The sequence below is a fragment of the Patagioenas fasciata genome, chromosome W (genome assembly GCF_037038585.1).
Source record: "Patagioenas fasciata isolate bPatFas1 chromosome W, bPatFas1.hap1, whole genome shotgun sequence".
Lineage (NCBI taxonomy): Eukaryota > Metazoa > Chordata > Aves > Columbiformes > Columbidae > Patagioenas > Patagioenas fasciata.
The window spans coordinates 11,002,333-11,010,458 of NC_092559.1; positions in this window are offsets into that span (position 1 = coordinate 11,002,333).

Genomic DNA, 8,126 nt, shown 5'->3' on the forward strand with positions numbered 1-8,126 from the left:
AACTCCAGTCAAAATTCAGGTGGAAGAAGGATGTTTATGACATGTGGAGAAAGGGACAGACCACCTGGGAGGAAGACAAAGAAGATGTTAGAGTATGCAGGGATGCAGTGAGGAAGGCCAAGCTCCACTTGGAAGCAAATCTGACCAGGGAGGTCAAAGACAACAAGAAGGGCTTCTTCAAGTATATCAGCAGCAAAAGGAAGGTTAGAGAAAATGTAGGTCTGCAGCTGAATGAGGAGGATGTACTGGTGATGGATAATACAGAGAAGGCAAAGTTACTGAATGCCTCCTTCGCTTCCTTCTTTACTGCTAAAACTGGCCCTCAGGTATTCCAGACCCTAGAGACAGAAGAGCAAGTCAGGCAAAAGGAAGACTTTTCCTTGATTGAGGAAGAACAGGTTAGAGATTGTCTACACAAACTGGACATCCCCAAATCCATGGGCCCCGATTGGTTGCACCCATGAGTGCTGAGAGAGTTGGCAGATGTTACTGCAAAGCCACTTTTCATCATCTTTGAAAGGTCTTGGAGAACAGGAGAGGTGCCTGAGGACTGTAGGAAAGCCAATGTCACTCCAGTCTTCAAAAACAGCAAGAAGGATGACTGAGAAAACTACAGGCCAGTCAGCCTCACGTCCATCCCTGGAAAGGTGATGGAACAGCTCATTCTGGATGTCATCTCCAAGCTCGTGGAGGAAAAGAAGGTTATCAGGAGTAGTCAGTATGGGTTCACCAAAGGGAAATCATGTTTGACCAACCTGATAGCCTGTGAAATGGATCACGAACTGGCTGGATGGCAGAGCTCAGAGGGTTGTGATCAGTGGTGGACTCTATACTTGCCCTTGTTATATTTCATTAAATTTTTCCTTGCCCAACTCTCCAGCCTGTACAGGTCTCCCTGGATAGCAGCACAGTCTTCTGGCATGTCAGCCACTCCTCCCAGTTTGGTGTCATTGGCAAACTTGCTGACAGTGTACTCTATTCCCTCATCCAAGTCATTGACAAATATATTGAATAGTACTGGTCCCGGTACTGACCCTTGAGGCACTCCACTAGATACAGTCCTCCAACTAGACTCTGTCCCACAGACCACGACTCTCTGGCTTCTTTCCTTCAGCTAGTTCACAGTCCACCTCAGTACCTGATTGTCCAGACCACACTTCCTCAGTTTAGCAGCAAGGATGCTGTGGAAGACTGTGTCAAATGCTTTACTAAAATCAAGGTAGACCACATCCACAGCTTTGCCATCATCTATCCACCTCGTTATGTCCTCATAAAAGGCTATGAGTTTGGTTAAGCATGACTTGCCCTTGGTGTAGCCATGCTGACTGCCCCTAATGACACTCTTATCCTTGATATGCCTTGAGATGGCACCAAGGATAAGTTGTTCCATTGCCTTCCCAAGGATGGAGGTGAGGCTGACTGGTCTGTAGTTTCCTGGGTCCTCCTTCTTGCCCTTTTTGAAGACTGGAGTGACATTTGCTTTCCTCCAGTCTTCAAGCACCTCTCCTGTCTCCCATGACTTAGCAAAGATGACGGAGAGTGGCCTAGCAATAACTTCAGCCAGCTCCCTCAGTATCCACTGGTGCATCCCATCCGGACCCATGGATTTATGGATATCCAGATTGCTTAATTGCTCCCTAACCCAGTCCTCATCAATCAAGGTAGACTCCTCCATTGTCCTGCCTTCCTCTGGGGCCTCAGGGGTACGGGGCTCCTCAGGACAGCCTCTGGCAGAGTAGACAGAGACAAAGAAGGCATTCAGTAACTCTGCCTTCTCTGTATCTTCTGTCACCAGGGCAACCACTCCATTCATCAGTGGGCCTACATTGCCTCTGGTGTTAGTTTTATCTGCCACGTATTTGAAAAAGATCTTTCTGCTGTCCTTGACCCCTCTCACAAGGTTTAATTCTAAGGAGGCCTCAGTTTTCCTAGTTGCCTCCCTACATCCTCTGACAACAGCCTTATATTCTTCCCAAGTGGCCAGCCCCTCCTTCCATGATCTGTAAACTCTCCTCTTTCACTTGAGCTTGCCCAACAGTTCCCTGTTTAACCATGCAGGTCTTCTGGCTCCCTTCCTTGACTTCCTATGTGTCGGGATGCTCTGCTCTTGAGCTTGGAAGAAGCAGCCCCTGATTGCTAGCCCACTATCTTGGGCCCCTTTACCTTCAAGTACCCTTGCCCACAGGATTTCCCCTAGCAATTGTTTTAAAAGGCCAAAGTTGGCCCTGCTGAAATCCAGGGTTGCAATTCTGCTTGGTATTCTGTTCCTGCCACACAAGATCCTGAACTCCATCATCTCATGCTTGCTGCAACCAAGGCAGCCCTCAACCTTTACTGCTTCAACCAGACCCTCCTTGTTAGTGAGGATGAGATCCAGCAGTGCTCCTCTCCTAGTGTGCTCATCCACCATTTGCATCAGGAAGTTATCGTCAATGCACTGGAGGAACTTCCTGCGCTGTGGATGTCTGGCTGAGTAGTCCTTCCAGCAAACAGCAGGGTAGTTAAAATCCCCCACAACAACCATGGCCTGTGACTGTGGGGCTGCTCCCAGCTGCCTGTAGAAGGCCTTGTCAATTTCTTCACCCTGATCTGGTGGCCTATAATAGACACCCACAACAGTATCACCCCTGCCAGCCTGCCCCTTAATTCTCACCCACGGACTCTCAACTTGCTCCTCATCTGCCCCTGGACAGTACTCAATACATTGTAGTTGCTCTCTCACGTAAAGAGCAACTCTACCACCTTGCCTGGCTGTCCTGTCTTTCCTGGGGAGGACATAACCATCCATGACCATATTCCAGTCATGTGAGCTGTCCCACCATGTCCCTGTGATTGCCACCAGATCATAATCTCCTGCCCGAACACAGGTTTCTAACTCCTCCTACTTATTTCCCATGCTGTGTGTATTGGTGCACAGGCATTTCAGGGAGTGAGCTGAGTACACCGATTTCACCCAAGGGGAGTGGGAGGCCTCCCGGTCTTTATCAATACTAGAGTGCTGCCCCACTGGTGCAAGCCCAGCTACAACCCCATCCTCCTTCGAATCTAGTTTAAAGCTCTCCAAATGAGCCCTGTTAATTCCTTTCCCAGCATCCTTTTGCCCCTGTGAGATAAACCTATCCCACGTATCACTGTCTGGACTGGTGTCTTATAAAACCAGCCATTATCAAAGAATCCAAAGCCTTGCCTGTAGCACCAGTCTTGTAGCAAATAATTTATGGACTGAATTTTTCTATTCCATCGCATGTCATCACCCAAAAATGGAAGGAGGAAAGAGAAAAATCACTTGTGCCCCAGACGCTTTCACCAACCTTCCCAAGGTCTTGAAATCTTTCTTCATTCCCCTCAGACTACGGGATGCAGCTTCCTCCCCACCTGTCTGGAAGATCAGCAGTGGTTAGTAGTCTGGTGGGTGCATCAGGTTGGGGAGTGTCCTGGTGATATCCCCGATTCGGGCACCAGGTAGACGACAGACTTCCCTATGATGAGGGTCAACTACGCATATTGGGCCCTCTGTTCCTCTCAGAAGGGAATCGCCTACTACAATTACCCTTCTTTCTTTCTTATCAGAGGCAATCTTGAGGCGTGGAGTCAACCACCTCTTCCTATGTGACCTCGTAGGCAGGCCTTGCACCACATCCTCACATACCTCTTCTTCAAGATCCAGGGCCCTATTACAGAGGGGCACCTGGGGAAGCAAAGCAGGTAGGGAGGGGGGTTGCCTGCGGCGCCTAACTGGAACTAGCTTCCAACCCTCCTCATCTTTTTGGTCCCCTGCCTCTGCCCAAGAGCAACAGGGCAGGGGCTGTCTTGGGTCTTCCCCCCTCTGCCCGACAGGGCATGGGTCCATCACCTTTTGGGGGGTATCTCTCTGGGACCTTTCTGACTAGAATGCCAGGGATTTACTCCACCAGTCGATCTCCTTTTCACACTCCCTGATGGTCCTCAGTGTGTTAAACCTCCTCCTTAAGTTTCACCACCATGCTGAGCAGATCTTCTACCTGCTCACACCTCACGTAGGTGGAATGCTGGCCTCTCTCCCCCAGCAGCAGCAGGCTCTGGCACTCCCTGCGGCTGAACACCTGTAGAGACACGGTTTGGGGCAGACCCTCTGTATGGGTTGCCACAGTCTTTTTGTGACAAGCTCTCTGTCTGGAAGAGACCATGATCAGCAGTAGTCTGGGACACTGGCAATAGGTGAGATGGTCTAACAAGCAAGGAGGGACAAAACCTCTGTACCCCGCTGCACGAGCTACCACACCCACTGCTACAGCACATTGTGGGTGGTACTCACACGCTTCACACGCTCGTCACCCCTCCCAGTACCTGGTGGACAGTGACGGGTCACTGCCCTCTCTGAGGCTTTTTCAAGGCGAGGGGTGGGGGTGTGATCGCCATCACCGTGGTAATGCCCACGCCATGTCAGCCGCTCTTGCAAGAGTTGCCAGGTGCTTCTGGGTTGCAAAATCAAAACCCAAAAACCAAAAATCTCCCTGTACCACGGGATCTGCCGACATGGCTCCAGCTGAGTTGGCTCCAATCAGCCGACATCGGGGACTGAGTGCTAGTTTTGAGTTTCAACCGATTTTAAATCTCTGGCTGTCACCGTGGTAACACCCACGCCACATCAGCCGCTCTCACAAGGGCTGCCAGATGCTTCCAGGTCGCAAAATCAAAACCTAAAAACTGAAAAAACCCCTGTACCACGGGATCTGCCAACGTAGCTCCGGCTGATCTGTCTCTGATCAGCTGACCTCAGGGACTGAGTCTGTAATCTGTTTGTTCTTTCCACTCTCCCTTTATCTTAAGGGATAGTAGGGGACGTGAAATATTCCTTTGCCTTTTGCCAATTCCTGAACCACCCTGACAGTGAAGTGGATACCGTTATCTGATTGGATGGATTGGGGTTTTGGCAGATAACTAAACCATAGCTTCAAGCCTTTCACTGTGTTATCCCCAGTTACTCTCACAGTGGCTGCAGCTTGGGTAACTCCTGACACCACTTCCACCCCAACAAGAACGTACTGCTTCCCATCTGTCACCATTTATTGCAAGGCAACAATAAACCCTGGACGATGCTCTCTGTAAACTCCCCGCCCTCCCCACTCAGAAGGGTAATAGGAGGAAAAGGGAGAGAGACTTATGAGCTGGAAAAGTTTAAAAAGATTTACTAATGCTACTAATAAATAGAGAAAATAATACAAAATAATCAAAACCAATCTTGAATTCCCCGGTGTAGTGCAGCAGCGGCCCATGGCAGAGCTGGTGTTGCTCCAGCAGCTGCAGGGCAGGCACCCAGAAGTCCTGGGCCGGACTCCACAGTAAACCGGAACTGGATTCAGGGATGTAGGGCCTGGAATTAGGCCTCGGATCACAAGCAGAACTGGCAGGGTCCTCTTCAGAGGGCTTCAGTAAGGCTTTTGACACTGACTCTCACAACCTACTCATAGGCAAGCTCAAGAAGTGTGGATTGGATGAATGCATGGTGATATGGTGTTGTGTATTGATGAGGATCATGGTTGATAACATTGTGGTGAAACCAGTTCAGCCAGGAGATGACACATTCAGAGCAAGGGGAACTGTGATCTACATATCAACGAGGAGCTAACGAGCCACAGATCAGGCTAGCTGACCGCCCAGAGATGGAGGATGTGCTAGAGGGCACATAGCCCCATCTCCTGATATGCCCAGCTCTGCAAACAAAGGGGAAAAGTTGAGACCCTTTTAACGTGGCCCAGGACTTGTCCAGACTTGTCCCTCTTTCGCAATCACCACTTCCCCCCCTCCCCACCCCCCCCACCCCCCCCCCCCCCCGACTTTCCTCTACTCTGGGAGCTATAAAAAGCTCATCTAAAACATCACAGGTAGGGCCTACCAGTCTCACCGAAGGGAATACCAGCTTGGCCTCACCAAGAGAATACCAGCACCCTGAGGACCCTCACTCTGAACCAGACATAGGAGGATGTTGCGCTCCTGACCCCAGCATCCTCGCCATGGAACATCGAGGCTACACAACATCGTACAAGTCCTGTCATCCACGCTGTGGGGCTGTAAGAGACTGGATCCCTCTCTTTCTTTCTTTCTTTCTTTCTTTCTTTCTTTCTTTCTTTCGCTCCTTTTTTCTATACCCCCATTTCTTTGTCTCTCCTTCAGTATATATATTACTCTCTTTCTCTCTCCTTTATACCTTAGTTTTCCTTCCCTCTCTACCACTCTCTTTCTCCCTTTCCCTTTTGAACATATAAGGATAACACCATCTTTAAGCTCTGCTGTTGATTTCTGGTTAAATTTCATATTATAGCTACTGATGGTTGCCAATATATCGCTCGTAGTAGGATTTTTGCTGTTAATGTGTTGATAAGTTCTGTTATACTTTTGCCAAGTCACCATTCACTGTAACCAATATTCCAACAAGTACTTTTAGTAAAACTCACAATTGAATTGGACCCTGGAGGTGATTGTCTGTCATTCACTTCACATAACTGCACAGAATTAACCCAGAGTTAACTCACACCTGGTCTCATCTCTTGAGTCAGGGCGCGTGTCACGTCTAGAGTTAACTCATCCCTCATCCCATCTGTTGGGGCGGGACAGATGGATCATGAACTGGTTGGATGGCAGAGCTCAGAGGGTTGTGATCAATGGCGCAGAGCCTGGTTGGAGGCCTCTAGTTAGTGAGGTTCCCCAGGGGTCAGTGTTAGGTCCAGTCCTATTCAACCTTTTCATCAGTGACCTGGATGAAAAGACTGAGTGCACCCTCAACAAGTTTGCTGATGAAAAAAACTGGGAGGAAGGGTTGACACACCAGAAGGCTGTGCTGCCATTCAGCGAGACCTGGACAGACTGGAGGACTGGGCAGGGAAGAACCTAATGAAATTCACCAAGGGCAAGTGTAGGGTCCTGCACCTGGGGAGGAATAACCCCAGGCATCAGTGTAGGTTAGGGGTGCACCTGCTGGAAAACAACACTGCAGATAAGAACAACAACAGGTTGACCATGAGTCAACAATGTGCCCTTGTGGCCAAGAAGGCAAATGGTATCCTGGGGTGCATTAAAAAGAGTGTGACCATCAGGTCAGGGAGATAATCCTACCCCTCTACTCTGCCTTATTTAGGCTACAGGGAAGGAGACTCCACAACCTCCCTGGGCAGCCTGTTCCAGTGCTCTGTAACCCTCACTGAGAAGAAGATTCTTCTCAAATTTAAGTGGAACCTCTTGTGTTCCATCTTGATCCCATTACTCCTTGTCCTATCATTGTTTGCCACTGAGAAGAGCCTGGCTCCATCCTCATGGCACTCACCCTTTATATATTTATAAACATTATTAAGGTCACCCCTCAGTCTCCTCTTCTCCAAACTAAAGAGACCCAGCTCCCTCAGCCTTTCTTCATAAGTACTACCTCTATGCAACCCACAGCTTCAATTTCCAAACCACCAATCTGTTTGGTGTTGCCACTCATATGACTTAGCCAGGTCTCATCAGTTTGGTCACCTGCTTTTTTATTTTAAAAAGTTTTCTTTTTCCAAGGGGCAGCTTTCTACAGATCACAACACACCTGAAATTCCCAAATGAAGCTCTGGTAACTGCTGCGAAACTCAAAAACTGCTCCACTTGGTACCTTTACAGTCCCACATGTTTCAGAACTGGGAAAAACAGCACTGTCACCACACAAGACAAAACCAGAAAGCTAGATGCTTATGCCACAGCTGAATTTGAAAGTTTAATTCAGCAGAGAAGAGGAACCAGGAAGAAAAGATGGAAAGTTAAGGAAGGCAATAAAAAAAGAAGCCCTACAGCAGTAGTACAAGAGATTTCTTTGCTGCTGCTGAGACTGCAAGCACTGGAGATGGGTTCATCAAATAATCACCTGTTGTCCTGGTTACGTTAAAAAAAAAGTTTCTCTTTTAGTGAATGCCCTGGTTTTGTTAAAAAACAAGTTTCTCTTTTAGTGAATTTGCCTGTCCGCTAAAGCCTTCATATTAGCTGCATTTTCCTGGAGAACCAGATACATGTTTTGGTAAACATAGCCATGGAATGCAAAGTTATTGATAAGCACGGATGGACATCTCGCGAAAGGGGCAATGAGAAAGAGGTGACCAAGAAACTGACCAACTGAGTATAACATT